The sequence below is a fragment of the Peromyscus californicus genome, unplaced genomic scaffold (assembly GCF_007827085.1).
Source record: "Peromyscus californicus insignis strain IS unplaced genomic scaffold, ASM782708v3 Scaffold_17__1_contigs__length_78620276, whole genome shotgun sequence".
Lineage (NCBI taxonomy): Eukaryota > Metazoa > Chordata > Mammalia > Rodentia > Cricetidae > Peromyscus > Peromyscus californicus.
The window spans coordinates 20,627,494-20,645,738 of record NW_026294469.1 but is presented as its reverse complement, the minus strand read 5'-3'; the positions used below and the strand labels follow the sequence as shown (position 1 = coordinate 20,645,738).

The 18,245-nt window shown below is 38.7% G+C and overlaps 1 protein-coding gene across 5 annotated transcripts in view; it reads left to right on the top strand.

Moving 5' to 3' along the window:
• The window catches only part of Rit2 (Ras like without CAAX 2), a 320,403-nt gene that overhangs the window by 288,326 nt on the left and 13,832 nt on the right, over positions 1 to 18,245 (top strand). The window lies entirely within an intron of this gene.

Below are 18,245 nucleotides of genomic sequence, written 5' to 3'. Positions count from 1 at the left end.
AGAGAAAGGAGATTAAGAAAATAACCCCAATAGCAAAAGCAGCTTATATGTTATACACATTTTCAAGCATATTGTCAATATTTATCAATTACACAGCTCAATTCTACCATCCATCCCTCTGGGTTCTCAAGCTTCAAAATTGTGGAGAATATGGTAACAGATGTGTGGACCACAGACTTGACCTTCAGAAAAACTGCCTTTGTGGCTGGCTCCCAGGGAGAGACCTCAGAGGCTGCTCTGGGCAGGTGGCCAAGCAGAATACACACAGGATGGGTTACAGGTTCTGTCCAACATGCTTTTGGTTTACGGCAACCACAAATTCCCATCTGCCTCCTTTGGTGTTATAAAGAAAAACACTGATGAAAAGATTATAATTTCAACTCAGAAATACAGCAGAATTCTCAAATAAGTCAGAAAGAAACAATGTTAACATGAAAATTTGAAAATGGACGAATAAGCAAAAAACTGGTTGAATTTATTGACCCATGCAACAAAATTAATAACTCTATAAATTTTATTTGAGAAGTCAGTTAGTTTCTATTTTTACGGTAGCCATTTGATGTTTTGATATTATTTATTTTCAGTTAATCTGATTTTTTAATGTTTAAAGTTATTTTCATGTATATGTCAGTGAAATAAGTGGTAGAGAACAGTGAACAGAAGAGAACAGAGTTTTTAGTGGGCATCAGCCACTTAGGAAAAGAACAGCCTTGAGCAGGATGTTTGCAGTCGCTGTGCCTCAGTTTCCCCCCATATAAAGTAAGAATGCTGAAAGTGTAACCCAGAGTTTTAAGGATTGAGAGGCATAGCACGTGCACATTATTTAGAACTCTGAAACGACCTCCGCATAAGAACTTAAACAACTTAAAAAAATTATCACATACTGGCTCCAAGTGACCTACTCAAGCTCCCGGGATGAACTCAGGCATGAGTACTACAATGGTTCACAACTATTGTCCAGTCATCTTTTTTTTTTTTTTGGTTTTTTGAGACAGGGTTTCTCTGTGTAGCTTTGCGCCTTTTCTGGAGCTCACTCTGTAGCCCAGGCTGGCCTCGAACTCACAAAGATCCACCTGGCTCTGCCTCCCGAGTGTTGGGATTAAAGGTGTGCGCCACCACCGCCCGGTGCCCAGTCATCTTGTGCATAGACAATATCTAAATTTCACTCTCCTCTGCTGGTCTTACTTCCTCTCTAATGCTTTGTACATTTTTATTTCCATTTACCAAATACATTGTGAACTCCATAGGATGAAAACTATTTTTACCACATTTTTCCACATATCAAGTTTTCCGTGAGTACTTGTTAAAAATAACCTTATTCAAGTTTGTAATAGTATGGGTCAAGACTTGTAAAAGAAGAGAGACTAAAATTATTATCTCAATATCATAAAAGCTGGGGACACATATATTTGTCTTAGATAGTGAAAAACAGGAAAATGCTTGAGAGAGATAGGCAGTGTTGTTGGAGCATATATATATATTATGATGGCTATTTTTGGTTGTCAACTTTATGAAATCTGGAATTAACTAAAAACCCAAGCAGCTGGGCACACCTGTTAGTGATAATTCTTGATTGGCTCATTTGGCATGGGAAGAATCACCCTAAATACCTGTTATTGGAGGTAGAAAGGTCCAGCTTAAATTTGGAAAAATTTGCATTGTTTGAGATCTAAAGACCCATCCTAAATCTGGGCCACACCTTCTCCTGGCAGCCTATATAAAGGACATGGAAGAAATAAGCTTTTGCCTTTTGCCTACTTTTTCTTATTTCTCACTGGCAAATTCATATATCTTGCTGCTGAGGCACTCCTTCATTGGTATTAGAGCCTACTTCTTCAGGATTCCAGTTGTACGATGAAAACCAGCTGATACATCCAGCCTCATGTATGTATATTCTCTAAGTTCTGTTCTCTAGAAAACGCCAGTATACATATACATATATGTATGTGTGTGTGTGTGTATATATATATATATATATATATATATATATATATATATATATATATAAAACAATTGTTATTCACTTTGTTTTTAAATTTTATATGTCTATATATGATTACCTGGTACATGTGGAAGCCAAAGAAGGGGTATCATCTCCTGGGATTTAAGTTAAAGACATTGTGAGCTATCATATGGGTGCTGGGATTCTAAACTGGTCCTCTGGAAGGAGAGCAATATTTTAAATACACAGCTATCTCTCTAGTCTGGTTATTCAATGCTTAATTGAATGAAATTATATGTCTTTGCCTAGTTTGGGTAGCAGAGTGATAATGGCATCACAGAATGAGTTTGAGAATACTACTCTTTTTCTTTCTTTTCTTTATCTCTCTCCTTTACCCTCCTTCCTCCTCCTCCTCTTCTTCTTCTCTCTCTCTGTGTCTCTGTCTCTCTCTGTCTGTCTCTCTGTGTCTCTGTCTCTGTCTCTGTCTCTCTGTGTGTGTGTGTGTGTGTGTGTGTGTGTGTGTGTGTGTGTGTGTGTGTGTGTCTATCTTTCTCAGAGTAATTTAAGGATTCACTGTGTGTCCCTACGGCGGTCACGTCTGAGTCCATAGCCCTACAGCAGCTTGGGTCTGTGTTGATGTCCATGGCTCCTGTTACCACTGAAGGTCATGCTGATGCATGGTGTTTGGGCTTCCACCTGAGGCCATGTTGGTGTCTGAGGGCCATGCTGCCACAGGGGCCATACTTATTTGAGAGGCCTGTGCTGCTACTTGGGACTGTGGTGACATCCAGGCCAAGCTGCTGCTGAGGACCATGTCTGGATCCCTGGTCCTGCTGCAGCTGGGGTCTGTGTTGATGTCTGTGGCCTGTGTTACAATTGGGAGCAATATGAGCCATGCCTGTTGAAATCCGAGGAACAAGCTGAGCTGTCCAGCCTTTCACTGGCTCTTGGAGACCAGGCTCTGCCCCTCACCCGTCACTGCAGCGAGAGAGCTGGCCCCACCACATATGGGAGGGTTGGCTCCTGGTGACCTGGGTCCTGAGAGAGCTGCCACTCTCTCATGGGAGAGCTGGCCCCACACTTGGAAGAGCTGGTGCCACCCCTCACCATAGAACAAAAGAGCTGGCCCGGAGGTATGGGCATAGGGGAGTTGACCTTGACCCTCAACTGAGAGGGGCATTCCCAGTGGAGGCATGGACTGACAAACTTGGGTACCACATCCAGGGTTTCGAGTTGGCCCACCCAAACATCTACCTCATCTATGATCTGCTGGAGCAGGTGAAGGAACTGGTCCTGTAGAGCCATAGCACCAGGATCTCAATGATGCAGGGCTACAGTAGAATATGTGAGATGTTTCAGTGAGGATCCAGTATTGATGTAGTATTGATCCAGTATTGAGTAGCAGAAGCCAGAGGCCTTAAACCAGACCAACAACTCATTGCAATGAACATTTGCAAGTAAAGCTGTTTGGACAAAAGGGTAGACTGCATGACACACCACAGCTCCCAATGTCACTAAGACAAATGAAGAGGTGGGAAAGATAAAGGAGCAAAGTATTTTTTTAATTAATAATTTTATTTTTTCCTTTTCTTTTGGGGGTTGCTACAAGGGTGAAAAGTGGATATGGAGAGATTGGGAAATGAGTGGGATTGGGGTACATGATGTGAAATTCCCAAAGAATTGATAAAATTACATTTGCAAAAAGGAAGAAAAAAAAGAATTGGCTGTAGATCTTTGAATGTCTAGTGGAGCTCTGCTTTGAGTACATCTGACCTTTTACTTTATTTTAGCTGAAAAGGTTTTTAATACCATTTTGATCTCTTCATTTTCTATGTGTCTGTTTAGATTGTTTATTTCTTCTTGCTGTAATTTTGATTATTTGGTTGACTCTAGAAAATCATCCATTTCTTTTAGATTTTCCAGTTTAGTAGAGTACAAGTTTTTAAAAATATTTCCTTATAATATTCTGAATTTATTTGAGTATGTTGTAATGTTTCTCTGTTCATTTATGACTCACTGTGAATTTGGGTCTTCTCTTTCTTTCTTTCTTTGGTTAATTGGGCTGGTTGATTTTTGTTTACCTTCTCAAAGAACTGGCTCTTACATTTGTTGATCTTTGTATTGTTTTCTTTATTTCTATTTTATTCTATTCTGCTCTTATTTTTATTATTTCTTGTCATCAACTGGGTTTGGATTTGGATTTTTCTTGTTTTTCAGCTTTTTGAGTTGTAACATTAAGCCATTTATTGGTACTCTTTCTGACTTTTTAGCATAGGCACTTAGGACAATAAATTTCCTTTACACTGCTGCTTTCAATGTATCCCAGAGGTTTTGCTGTTATGTTTTTATTGTTATTTAGTTCTAGGAGTTTACTTATTTATTTGTTCATTCATTCATTATTTGCTCCTTCTTTGACCCATTCATCATTCAATAAAGATGGATGCATTATCAATGGATGAGTCCCAAGTCCTGGAGGTTAATAATTCTTAGTTGTAGAAGATTTGTTCAAGCCCGTGAGAGGCCTGCCTGCCCCTTTCTGAATGGAGACAGAGAAGGAATGCAAGGGGAAGGGTGTAGATGGGAAGGAGGGTACTTGGAGGAGAGGAGGAGGGAGGGGAAATTGCAGTCAGTATATAAAATAAATGGAAAAAAATGTTATTTAAATAAGAAAAAAAGAAAACTTTGGAACCAAAACTTTGTATAAAAACAATAGGGTTGGAAAGCCACTCAACTGAAAACAAGATATTTTGTATGTAAAAAAGAGTAAAGTCAAGAACCCAAGAGCTGAAAGAGTGATTCCAGAGAACCAAAACAACTTTCTGAGAAAAATGAGCCCAATCCTTGTAACACCTAAGAACTTGAATAAATTTCAAAATGACCATGAAAAAAAAAAAGATTTACATCATCAAAGAACAGAGAAAGAACTTTGGTTTTCTAATGCAAACACTCTACCCAAAAGTGAGTCAGGAATGTATGGACAGGAAGAACCTTCTCTGAATTTTACCCAGTATAAGTGGCCATTAAGTGAGTGTGAAAACAAGGTGTCATACACTAAATTAATTTTGGAAATAAGAAGACTTCAGTCAAACTGCTTATTGTACAATGTGTGTTAGTTCAATTAAGGTTGGGGAAAAAAGGAGGAGTTATGGAGGAAATAAAAAAGAGTTCATGGTAATGCGATGAGCAAATGAGTTTAGTAAATCATAACCTATCTCCTGTCCAGAGTGAAATCAGTTTTCAGCTCTGACTGGCAGGCAATCAAACGCATTTTAGTACCATATGTGCATGCTGTCTTTGCCTGTCATTTGTTAGAAGTGCTCAAGAGCACTAAGAGGTCCACAAAATACCAAGAAAAAATACATAAACTAAGAAACGTATTATTGCTAATTCAAAACAAAACCATCACTCCATAGGTTATAAGATATAGTTTATTCTCTTTTAAGAAAAAATAGATATTTAAATTTGAGAAAAAAATTTAAACATGCATAGAAATATTTTTCTTTTTGTCACTTTTTAAAATAATTTTGAGATTGTGTTCTAATTACAACATTTCTTCCTTCCCTTTCTTTCCTCCAAATTCTCCCATGTACCCCTTCCCATTCTCCTACAAATTCATTTTTAACCAATTATTAATTCATGTATACATAAAATTGTATATACACATATATTTCCAATATAACCTGTTGAGTCCATAATAACATTACTTGTGTGTGTGTGTGCTTTCAGGGCTGACCGTTTGACCATACCAGAAAGTGCACAACCAATTGGTGTACTTTTCCTGGGATGTGACACCTCTCCTGCTCCCAGCTTTACTCAGTTGCTTGTAGTTCTTTGTGTAGGGTTGAATACCAGTGGGTTTTCTTCAGGTAGTTTGGCATGTTCATTGGAGTCCTCCTAATGTTCAGTTCATGTCTAGGCTGTCATGGTGACAAAACGTCTCGTGTTTCATGGGTGTAGCTTCTTGTGTTACTGGGAGACACAATCTCACAGGAAACTCTTTGATCCTTTGGCTCTTTCCATATCTGCAATGTTGCCTGAGCCTTAGGTGTGGGGGGTGTTTTGTATATACAATCAGTGGGACAAGGCTCCATAACTCTGCCTTTTGATTCATAGTGGTTTCTATTTGTTTCAATGAGAATTTTCTTTGATGAGAGGTGAAATGAAGGCTACACTTATCTGTGGGAATAAAACCAGGTGTTTATAGATTGTTATTAGGGATTGTGCTGGTTTAGTAGTTGTAGGTTCTCTTCCAATAACCATGATTTCACGAACAATGATCAGTTAGTGAGTTTTCCGATATGAGGCATGGTATCCCTCTTTTTGAATGGATCTTTAGCCCAATTAGAGAGAAGTTGGTTACCTTCAAGGTATTTGTGCCACTACTGTACTCTTAGTGTTATCTGGCCATGCTGTTCATTAATGTGGTTCATAGGCAGCATAGCTGTGTAGGTCTATTGGTTGCCTCCCAACTTTGGAAGCTTTCATGCTGCCTTCTTGTACTGTGAAAGCTGGTGCTTGTGGGGAGGTGGGGGAGGGAGCTATAGTTTTTTTTTCTTTATCCAAATATGAATAATGCTGTCTTGGGAACACAGATTCACATTGCCCCAAATAAGATATTCTAAAGTAGAATCAATTTCATAAAGTTGTTACAGTTATAGGACAAAATAGTCATGAATCAAGATATTTTTAAAATACATTGGTGGGAATTTCAGCTAGCTGGTTACAGAAAAGAGGGGGAAATTTCTGTTATATATTTCAGATGCTATTGTATGCCATCATTATCTTCTTGGTTAATATAAATAGTTCTATTAAACTAATATATCCCAAATGTTTTCATGTGACAGTGAAAAGGATGTTAGGTTAGGTAAAGATGAATTGTGAATAAATTCATGTGGCTAAAGATAGCTTAAGATAACTTCGGTCTAGTAAGGCAACATCCTAACTTTTCACAAGCACAAAGTTCTAATCAGTTGGCCTTGTGGATCTTTACCTAAATATGCCCCACCCCTGGACTTTGGTTCACACTATTTAGACTTAAATATTTGGAATGTTTTTATTTTAACAAACTTCAGTGTCTCAGACTTGGGGAAAGGGAGATAGAGAGTGGAGCTGATGGAAAGTGATGGAGTTGATGAGAATTTCTAGAGAAACATTGACCTTTTAGACTAGAATGACCATAAATAAATTTGATTGTAATTTCTCCTTCAAAGTGAATTTAAAATGAAGCGTTCATTAGCACTAAAACCTCATTTCTCTTCAGTGTAAGTTTTAAGTTAAGGGTAATTTTACATGGAATTAAAAAACCCTACTTACTTCTAGCTGTACAGGTATTCACAGGTAAGTAATCATCAGTGATTACATGAGTGGTCATAAAAATTTCCAACATAGCTGATTAATGGAGGAGGAGGAGATATGTTTGATAGTTTGCTTTCCAAGGGTTAACTGAATGATCTCTTCTTGTAATAGGAAGTTGTCATCTGTGGATGCTGTATTTTTGGTAAAGTTGTTTTTCTTTAGTAGCATTATGGGGGAGGAAATGAGTATATAAATCTAATGTAGTAGGAATTTGTTCCACCCATGACCTTGGGCTGTCTGGCCTGATAGAGGCAATGTTTCTTATCTGCCTCTATAACCAAAGGGAGGAGAAAGGGAGTCATACTCTCTTGGGTCGTGACGACCAGATCAGGTGGCATGAAGCAGAGTGTGATCAGTCCCCAGCTTTCCAAGGACTCTGCAACTGAATTTACCTTAACCTGTATCTGTGAGTCTGTTTCCTTCATAGAACCCCTTAATAAATTATATATTTATTTCATATATTATATCTCATTTCAAGTGGCACCCAATGTGGGGCACCATTTGTAACCAGACGTATCTCTCCTGCCTGCCTATTCCAGAATAATCAGTCAGAGGCTTAATATTAATTATAAACTGCTTGGCCTATGGCTCAGGCTTATTGCTAGCTAGCTCTGACATCTTAAATTAACCCATTTCTGCTAATCTATATATTGCCATGTGGCTGTGGCATTACCAGTCTGCTGACATTTGTTCCTTGGGCAGCTGGATGGCCTCTGTCCTGAATCCACCCTTCTTCTCCCTGTCTCTCTGCTTGGATTTCCCACCTGGCTGTTATCCTGTCTTACCATAGGCCAAAGCAGCTTTATTTATTAACCAGTAGGAACAACACATATTCACAGCCTACAGAAAGACCATCCCACAGCAGTGTAATTCTGACTATGTAAGGGAGCTGTCTGATCCATAGATTTGCAGGGCTCGGTGATAGCATTTTAGAGGGTGTGAGCTCTCTGTGTCTCCTTGCCTCTCCTATGTAGTCTCAGCAATTACCACCATAAGTTCAAGAGCATACAATGACAAAATTCTGATGGCAGTAGCAGGGTAGGACAATTTGCAATAATGGTTTAGTAACGAGAGTAGACCAAACTAGAGTGAGACAGTGTCTTATCAGTATTTTTTGATGATCTTCTTATAAAAAACACTTTTGCACACATAAATTTTATTTGATAGTAGAGGTCTCATAGTTCATATGAACCAAAATAATTACATGTTAATGGTCATATATTAAAGGCTAAGCTGACATGATTCCTATATGATTTCACTCTTCAGAAATACAATTTATTTCTCATAGCGTATCCAATAACTGAAAGTACTCCAAATGACATGGAGTACTTAGTAGTGCTCACCCAGTAGACAGAACAGAGCTGCAGCTAAGTGAAAATTGAAATTAAATTTGGTTAAAGAAGGGGATGTGTCAGTCTGTTGGTCTCTGTGGGACAGTTCTTGAATTCTGCTGCTGTCAGTCCTCAGTTTATTATCACCAAGGTCTAGAAATGAAACCGAGTGCATTCTTGACTTTGCTTGCATTACTCCCACATAAGTTCTCTGTGTCTATCATTTATTCTAGGCATATACAAAAACCTCTATTCCATTGCTTTTGGTCTGAACTATTTTCCTTTCAATATGATTTTTCTCAGTGATTCAGAGATTCAGCCTTAAACTTTGTGATTGGTTCATAAATATCAGGAGCACTAATTTTCAGTTTATTTATATGTGCATGAATATTTACCAAGAAAACACCAACATGGAGTCTTTGCTTCTTACAGAAGAAGGTTTAAAATAATTTTACTTTTTCTTAGATACATAGATGCTTAGGATGAAAAGAAACAGATTTTTACAGAATGCTTAAAAGCTGTGGCTCTTGTTGACGGGCACATTTCCTCAAACTAGAAAAGGGCTTATCTGCATTTCATTCTTGACCTTTCCCAGGCTGTTGGCTCTCTATAATCTCAGTACAGCTGGTGTATGAAAACAAAACCAGTAGAGCTTTTCAAAGATTATGGTGACCATTGTTTCTAATTATCCCAATCCCCATCAGCTCCTAAGGGGATGAGATTGTTGCTTATGGGTCCAAGCTTCTTACTCACGGTCTTCTTATTAAAACAAGAGACAAACATTTGAGATGCTCAAAAAATTTAGGATCCCAGAAGCAGGAGCACTGAATGCTATATTGAAAATGTAGTTAGAAATGGCATTGCTCAGGAAATTAGTTAGGCCCTCTGTCCCAAGATCTGTCAGAACAAGTCTAATAGGTATATGTTATTGTCACAAGAGCAGAAGCACAATGCAGATACTTCAAGAAATCTTGATCACATGTATGTATTAACAAACAGAAGCTATGATGATTGAGGGTTCTACAGAGGGGGATTCTCACATGGTTATCAAGCAAAGATTCATGTTTGGAATACAGGGCAAATCTTGGGAGGAATATACATTCCAAATTCCAAGACTCTGCAATCAGGGATAATAAGCAATTTTGTGTCTTCACAATAAGACTGACTATTAGGCAGCATTGTATAAGAAGAACTAACAGTTACCATGTCATTTGGAGTACTTTCAGTTATTGGATATGCTATGAGAAAACAAGGGGTCCTATTGTCAACTTCCTGTGTGACCTATATTAAATCACTGAAGTATGAAAATACTAAATTCTGCAAGTGGACAGCATCAAGCTTATCATCACTATCTAATCTCACAACTAGTTGTTTTCTTTGCAAGTCAAGAAGCAGCTCTGATTTGCTTTTGACATCACTATTCAATGACCTGACTGTAGGTATTTTATATCTGTTTGGACAGATAATACATGTTATATCAATGCATCATGCAGGGACTGAAAGCCATAAAAAAGGTTAAAAGCAAGCCATGTGTCAATCTTTTTTTTTTTATCCTTGGTCCACTTAAAAGATCATGTAATTCTTTGCAGAGTCGTATTTCTTGTATTTGAGGTAGAAATTGTGTCTGGTAAATATTTAAGCATGTGCCATGTGTTGTTACTAGTTGCTGATGAGCTTAGGGTCTTTTCTTCATGAGTTTCTGCTGAGCTACCAGCAAACTAGAGTGACACTCCTGCAAAGGGAGTACCTGTGTGTCCTCTTCTCATTCTGTCCCTTGCCCTTGCCTTGTAATCCAGTCTCTTCCTCCCTCCCTCCCTCCCTCCCTCCCTCCCTCCCTTCCTCCCTCCTTCCTTTCTTCTCTTGGAAAAAGGTGAATTACTGTTGGTGGTGTTCAACAACAGGCAGGCACTTGCAGGAAGGATTCTTAACCAGTTCTACCCATGGAGGAAGCTCTGGTTCTAGCCCACTATGACCTCTTTGATTGCTCTAAGTGCTCATCAGTTTCTGAAAGTTTATCTTGGGTGTTAATAGTGATCTGGCCTCTGTGTGTTAAGAGAGAGTGTAGTTAGTGTCTAGGTAGCCCCCAAACTCCTGGCGATAGAGATCCCTTGAGGATGCTCCACTTTCTCTTCTTATTCATAAATAACCACTTGTTTCCTTGGTCCTTTGAAGTGGACTCTAGAGAGCCAGACAGTAAGTTCACTTTTTCTCTATGCCTGGCCCATCCTACAAGCAATCCTAGAAATTTTGGTTCTTACTACCCCCCATTTTATCCTACTTTCATCATCCCATTTCTAAACATTTTTGTTTCAGATGACACTTGGCCAGCCTTAAATTTGAAAAATGTTGCAAAAATGTTAAGGTCTAGTTCCAAAAACAGAGCTCCTGCTGAGACTGACCATTTGTAATTGATAGCGTCTGCTTCCAGCCCCCCTTCTCTCTCTCTCTCTCTCTCTCTCTCTCTCTCTCTCTCTCTCTCTCTCTCTTTCTCTCTCTCTCTCTCTCTCGTGTGTGTGTGTGTGTGTGTGTGTGTGTGTGTGTGTGTGTACATGTGAGAGTCATATACATGTCTTTGTGTTCAGATGTCTGTGTTTGTAGGTACATAAGTGAGAGTGAGAATGAGAATGTGTGTATGCCTGAGTATGGTGTATGTGTGGTGTGTGTACAATTGTGTGTTAGTGGGTACCTAAACCTGCATTTGTACACATGCGAATGCTAGAGAAAGGCATTGGGTGCCCTCTCTATCACTCTTCAACATCCTCCTTTAATATTGGGTCTTTTGATGAACCTGGAGCTAGGCTTGTGAATGTGACTGAGAGCCCCTGAGATCCTTGTGTGTCCACCCTTTACATCTCACAGGTTAGGGGTACAGGCCATGTGACTATTTTTACCCAACGAGTGTTCCTAACCCAGGCTCTCATGCCTGGATATCAGCTGGTCTTGTCCATTGAGCCTTCTCTCCAGCCTCCCAGCTGTAGGCTCTTTCCTTAGTGTGTTCCACAATAGTAAAAACCCCAGAGAATGAGAAAGGCATCCTAGGTGGTGTTTAACCATGATGTTCTGTTGCTGAAACTTAGAGCAGTACTAGTCAGAACTCTTTCACTGTTATATAACTTCATGCTTTTAAAGAAACACGAAAGTAACAGAAAATAAAGCATTGATGTCAATAACAGGAGACTCCCATCTTGTTTCCTTACCCTAGACTAGCTTCAGAGCCTCTAACCACAGAATCAGAGTATTCCTTTCTCTATTTTCCTCACATTTCTGTTGACTTTTTTCTGAGTTGTATCCTTTCTACAAACATTTCCTTCCAACAGCATGACTATTTCCAAGGAGGAGGCATCTCAGCCTCTTTTGTTCATATGTAGATCATCAATATTTGGAAAAATAAAATCTGCCAATAGTCGGAGTTGGTACTTATAAAGCCTGGAGTCAGAGATAGTATCAATCCTACAAAATCTATCGAGCTTTTAAATACAAAAGGGATGTAGTGGGTAGCCATTCCAGCTTTGATCCGGAAGTTCCAACCCCCATTGAGACTTCGGCAACTGTCACGCCTACAAGGCGGGGCCAAGGGAGGCGCCTGGAGACCTGAGATCTGGATGGGCTGCGCACGCACTCAGTTCCGGGACCTTGGACGGTGAAGGTGGGCCAAGCAGTGCTCCAGAGAACACCACTGGACTGTGATACACCTTCCCCAGACCCCGCGACCTACCTATCCCTTAACTTGTAAGTTACGCCATTAAATAAATCTCCTTTTAACTATGTGGAGTGGCCTTAATAATTTCACCAATATCTGGCGCTCACGTGGGGCAAATTCCAAAGGCCTGGGTGGCTCCCACCCTCAGTCGAGTGCCTGCGCTGCCCATCCACATCTCAGGTCTCCAGGCGCCTCCCTTGGCCCCGCCTTGTAGGTGTGACAGTTGCTGAAGTCTCAATGGGGGTTGGAACTTCCAGATCAAAGCTGGAATGGCTACCCACTACAAAGGTTATCTGTTCCAAGGGAAAATAAGGACAATCACTTCAAAAACAGAGAAAGTCTTCTATATAAGCAAAAATAAAAAATAGATGTGTATCATTGAAATATCCCAACACTTCCCATTTTCAACTTTCAAAAGATGTTTATTTATTAAAACAGAAGCTTGGGAATTTCTGATTTAGGTAACTACAGACTTATCAATTGGACTACAGTAATGATAACCCCCCCGCTAGCTTTAAACTTTACTGCCCCACAATCCCTTCATCTCTCTTGGTCCTTAATTAAAGTGGTCTTCAGAAGCAGTTAGATGTTTCCTTTCCTCTGGTAACTAATTAGGCTGGCCTGCACCAAGCCTTCTGTCCAGAATGCTTATCCAAAGAGACCCAAAGAGCTATCATTTCACCTGTTCCAGGTTGAGGTATCCATGGAAACCCTGAACTCCTAATGTCTGGTATTTGACAGGCTCTTGTACTCACAGGGCAATTTATTGCTAGGCTGCCTGGAAACCAGCTCTTGAACCTGCGATCTAGATTCAGATAATTTTGTTAATAATAACCTCACACCTAATTGCATCTTGGCTGACCCCAGTATCATTCTGAAATACTCATTTTAAAGATAAACATACAATCTAAGCTAAATAAGCTAGTGAGAGCGAAGAGCAGAAATCTTATATAAGGATAAGCTTATATCCTTATATAAGGGGATACTTATTCTGTAGGGGAACAGAATAATTACTACTTTGTCCTCATGAGATTATATATGTGTGTATGTATATATAATTACCGTGTCATAAACATATTATTGCTATACATAACATAACACATGTATATGTCTAGATGGAAAGCAATTATGAACATGAGCTTTTATGTGTCTGTTTATGTACATATATGTGAAAGAATAGTCCTTCCCTTTAGGCTAGAGCTAGAGATCTCTGATGTCGACATGCTTTTGTTCTTCAGCAGCCCTGTTTTCCCCAGACCTTGTATTTTGTTTTTGTCCTTCTGGTATGTGAGGGCAGACCTTAGCAGAAAGTCGGCTGTCTTAAATATGGCAGGTCATCCATCAATTTCTCCCCAGGCTGTCAGAACTCCTTTTAATACCGCTTGTAATTTTCCAGGGGAGGCTTACAAAAGCCACAAACAGAATTTTAATGCTGTAAAATACCTTTGGAGACAGTAAATATTTCATTTTACATGAAAAGAAGCTGCATGTCAGCTGGTCTCTGAGAAGATGAAGACACGTTCCCAGTTAAAGTTTATCGTCTTTAATTCTCCGTGAATCAAGACCTTTGCATCGCTGTTCTGAAATGTGCAGTCACAGCTTAGCCACTTTTCTCAGACAGTGACAACTTGGGCACTGTTCTCTGTATACTTGTCATAGATGTGAACTATTTTCTGTATAGCAATGCCTTAAACAGAAGCATATGTTTCTTGTTATTAGATATTAGATTTCTGAAAGTCCATTTTCTCTTTTGATACAACCAAAAATATTAATTGCTTCCATAATTGCACAACATTCACCCAACTAATTTGCAAATGCTTTGATTATGCATCCCAATGCATCAGCCGAAGAAACTAATGACAAAATTAATAGCCATTACAACCCCTATTGAGAAGAAAATTTAGTCTCTAGGAAGCTTCTCACAGAGGGTGGACTGCATGGCCCTAAATAGTAAGACAGTAATGACTTTTCACAATAACTAGATACAATAGACTCTAAAATCTTTCAAATCAGCTAACAAATAAATACTATTATACTAAATAAGGCTGCCTTACAAATTAGTATGGTAAATGAGGTTTCATTTTAATTTTTTATGATAATACTCCATATTTCTCTCAGAGATGGTGAATACTTAGTAAAGTAAAGATCATAAAAACATTTCTTAGCAATCCTTTGCACAGCTTGCAGATGAGAGGGCAATATCCATGGTTTATTTGTGAATTTAATTTAGTGAGCAAATGCTTATAAAACCATTTATATGGTTGAGTTCTAAGAATGAAAAAGAGCTGGTCATGACAGTTTATACCTCTTGGAAGTGCTATCTGGAGAATAAAGGAGGCATCCACCTCTGGTACCTGGGAGATATGCAGGGTAAGGGTAAAATAATGCATCATTTCAGATAGAAAAGCTCTACCTTCAGGGAATGGGGTGCATTCGCTAACAGGCATATTAAGAATAGGAATTAGATGTTCTGGGAAGACATGTGGGCATGTTTTTTAGTAGCTATAGTGATGACTACAGAGGATTGGCAATGAGTACCATCGGATGATTTTGGTTCTGCTCCTGGAGATGGGGTGTGAAAAGAAGGCTGGTTCAAGAGAAGATTGACAGGGATGGAGAGTTTTTTAAAAAGACTAACACATGGATAGTTGAGGTAGAAGCAACTTCACATACCTGTTAATACCTTTTCATAAATGATTGGTGTTTATATCACAATATTATTGCTTCATTTAGTAAAATATACCCAACGTAATATTCAACAGTTCTGAACACAGACATAATAATGCATCCAATTGTGTTGGATTATCTAATAATAGAAATCTATCTGCCCCATCATGCAGAGGAGAATCAGACTTCTCACTCATGTCAGAATTTATAAGTTATATGTTGAAATGAGCTGAATACAGAAATAAAAAGTTCCAAGTATTTTTCCATTCAAATCATTATAAGCAAGCTTATTGTCTTCATTGTTTTTTCATTGTTCCCATTTTAAGGTGAGAACACAGTCTCAGTGATACTGAGTAACTTAATTACATCATTTAATTAGCAATTGGCAGAATATGGAATAGCGCTCAGGCCCCTGGATTTCAGAGATCAGAGATCACTCACTGAACAAGATGTCCTCCTGTTTGCATCTCGGTAGGTCGGGCTGTTCGAACTAACAGCCTGTGTTTTCAGCTTCTTCCACAGAGGATGAGACACAGATAATGTCAGCAGGCTGACAAGTCCTTCCAGTGATAGTGTCTGTTGTCAGGTACTCTGACACGACCAGAATCCAGAAGTGAAACAGGTGTCACAGACTTGAATGGTCTCAGATTGCTGCTTTGTAACAGACTTGTCAAGAATGGTTGCTGTATGCTGGCATGCTTTGCACCCAGCCACTGAGGCGGGTCACTCTCCTCACCTGGGGAGTGATCAAGCAACTGGCCTAAAGAAGCAACAAATGGAAGAAGTTTCTCGGGCCACACAAGGTCGCTTTCAGCCGTTAGAAACTGTCATGTGTGCAGCCACTTGAATCTGCATGAATATTCCAAGTTCAAGAGGAAGGGGACAACTATGGGATATGATTTTAAAAATAAAACTTTGGATTTTATAGCAGAAACCCCATGCCTAGATGTCTAGCTTGAACAGTTCTCCCAGCAAGAGGCATCCTCTACTTCCGGACATCCTTGGCAGATTTCCCCCAGTTTTCTGTTTACACAAATGCACTTCCATCAGGCACCATATCATCTGCCTTGTTGCCTCTGTGTTCAGAATAAAGCAGTGCCAACTCCAGTGTTAAAGAACTGCAGGATTTGGAAATTTGGGCATCTTCTTGTTCTTTTAGTTTGTCTAAGTTATATATGATGGAATCATGAGCAAGAAATTCCCAGAAATTCAAATTATTTTTTTCATTGAGTATAAAGATTCTTGACAGAAATGTTCACTTTACAGAGAGATGGTTAATCAGGTCCTTGTCTGTAGAAACTAGACAGTAATTGCAAACATGTGGAAAACAAGAGAAACGTCTTAGTGATTTGAGAGTGAGCCTAAAGATATTGCAATTGCAGTCCTTCATCCTTTTACACAGAGTTCTTTATGGAACCAGGACATAATATGAAGGGGGAGGTAATAAGTTATAAGAGCTTGGCTCATGTGATCATAAAGGCTGGGAAGTTCCAGTCAGTCATTTTTGTTTTTTAAGCTGGGATGTGCTAGAAAGTCAGAATATAATTCCTATCCAGAGCAAAAGATGTTAAGCTGAGGGAGTTGGTGGTAGCTTGAATTCAAATCCTGCAAAGCAGGAATGTTTATGTCTTAAAGTAGGACAGCTTGGATGCTTTCTCTCTCAATCTGGATACAGATTTATCTTCTCTGTCTTGCCACTCAGTTCAGGCCTTTAATGGATGGAATGGTTTTTCAAGCACGTAATTGAGCACAGTCTTCCTTTATCTACTGATTTGAATGATAATCCCCTCCTGTGGAAAAAACCCTTACTGAAATATCTAAGAATAGTATTTTACCAGCTATCTGAGCATCCCATAGCCCAGTCATGTTGACACACCATCATAATAGAATTCCAGAACCTTTTAATATCATTAGCCCAACTGATGCTCTTTGCTCTTTTAGGGGTTTAAATTACTCCAGTGTTTATTTATTAGGACATTTGAAGGCCATAGGAAGGTTACTAACCATGTTATTACACAATATTCTATAATTTATATGAGTCTTCTGAAAGAAATGCTGTATTACTAGTAAATAGTATTTACTATTATTGGACTTATTTTAAAGAATAGGGAATTTAAGTTTCAGAAACAAAGTTACTTATCCAAATATGTTTTTTCTATATTCATAGCTATAAAGATAATGATGTTATTGTATATAATTATTAAATGTTCTCCATGATATTTCTGACAATGAGGAATCACATAATTAATTATTTGGAACTCAAAATATTTTCATTAATTTTATAAAACCTCTAGACAGGATTGATTTGTTAGGCAGAGGAATATACAAGTGTTTCAAAGAATTTCATTCAGATTACTGGCCATACTGAAGGAATTGTGGGAACTTCCAAAGGGATTCCTCATCTGAAGGTTGTGTATGTGATTTTACACTTGAACTATGAGGCAAGACTTGAAGACATCAGTCTGAAAATTGTGAACATTCTGAAGATGACTCTATGTATGGAACTGACCAAGACTGTATGAGAGGAAAAACGACAAGGGAGAAAAGAAACAATGAAGATCACAGGTAGAATAATGGGCACAACATTATGAGAAGAATGAGTGAAGATTACGGCATCAGGAAATTCAGACAGACTATTGAGAACGATAATCAGCAAGAGCTTATAAAATTAAGAAATAAAGAGATCGCAAACTCAATGGGGAGTTTTGCATATGGTAAAATGTCATGGAAACATGAAGATTGTCAGTGAGAATGGATGTCACATGTTTTCAATACAATGCTTTTGCAAGTCGTGTTAAGAGGAGAGTAATAGCATAGGCTGTTAGTACTAATGTTCAAACCAGACCTGACTGAGGGAAGCTGGTATGATATACAACATACTTTGTTTTGAAATTGGGCATTCTTTTCCCCATCGCTTTTCCAGTCTCATCCTTTCTGCTTATAACGTCAAAGAAATATTTTCCTGATTAATCAGCATTTGATGGTGAATAGAATGACAGGTATATGAAAGTAACCAGAACTGAACACAAATGAAACGTGTCTTTCTTTTTAATTGTACAGTAAAGCTACCAGAGACAGGGATGAAAATGTTGAACACAGAAGGGTACCTAATGGTGCAGAACTAAAGTAGATATCAAAGAGATTTGGAGCCCAGATGGAGGTTCTCTACTTGACAGAAATCAGCAGCCTCCTTTTCTCCAAGGCTGAATGAAAGGCATAAGACAAGATGTATAATAATGCAGATGAATTT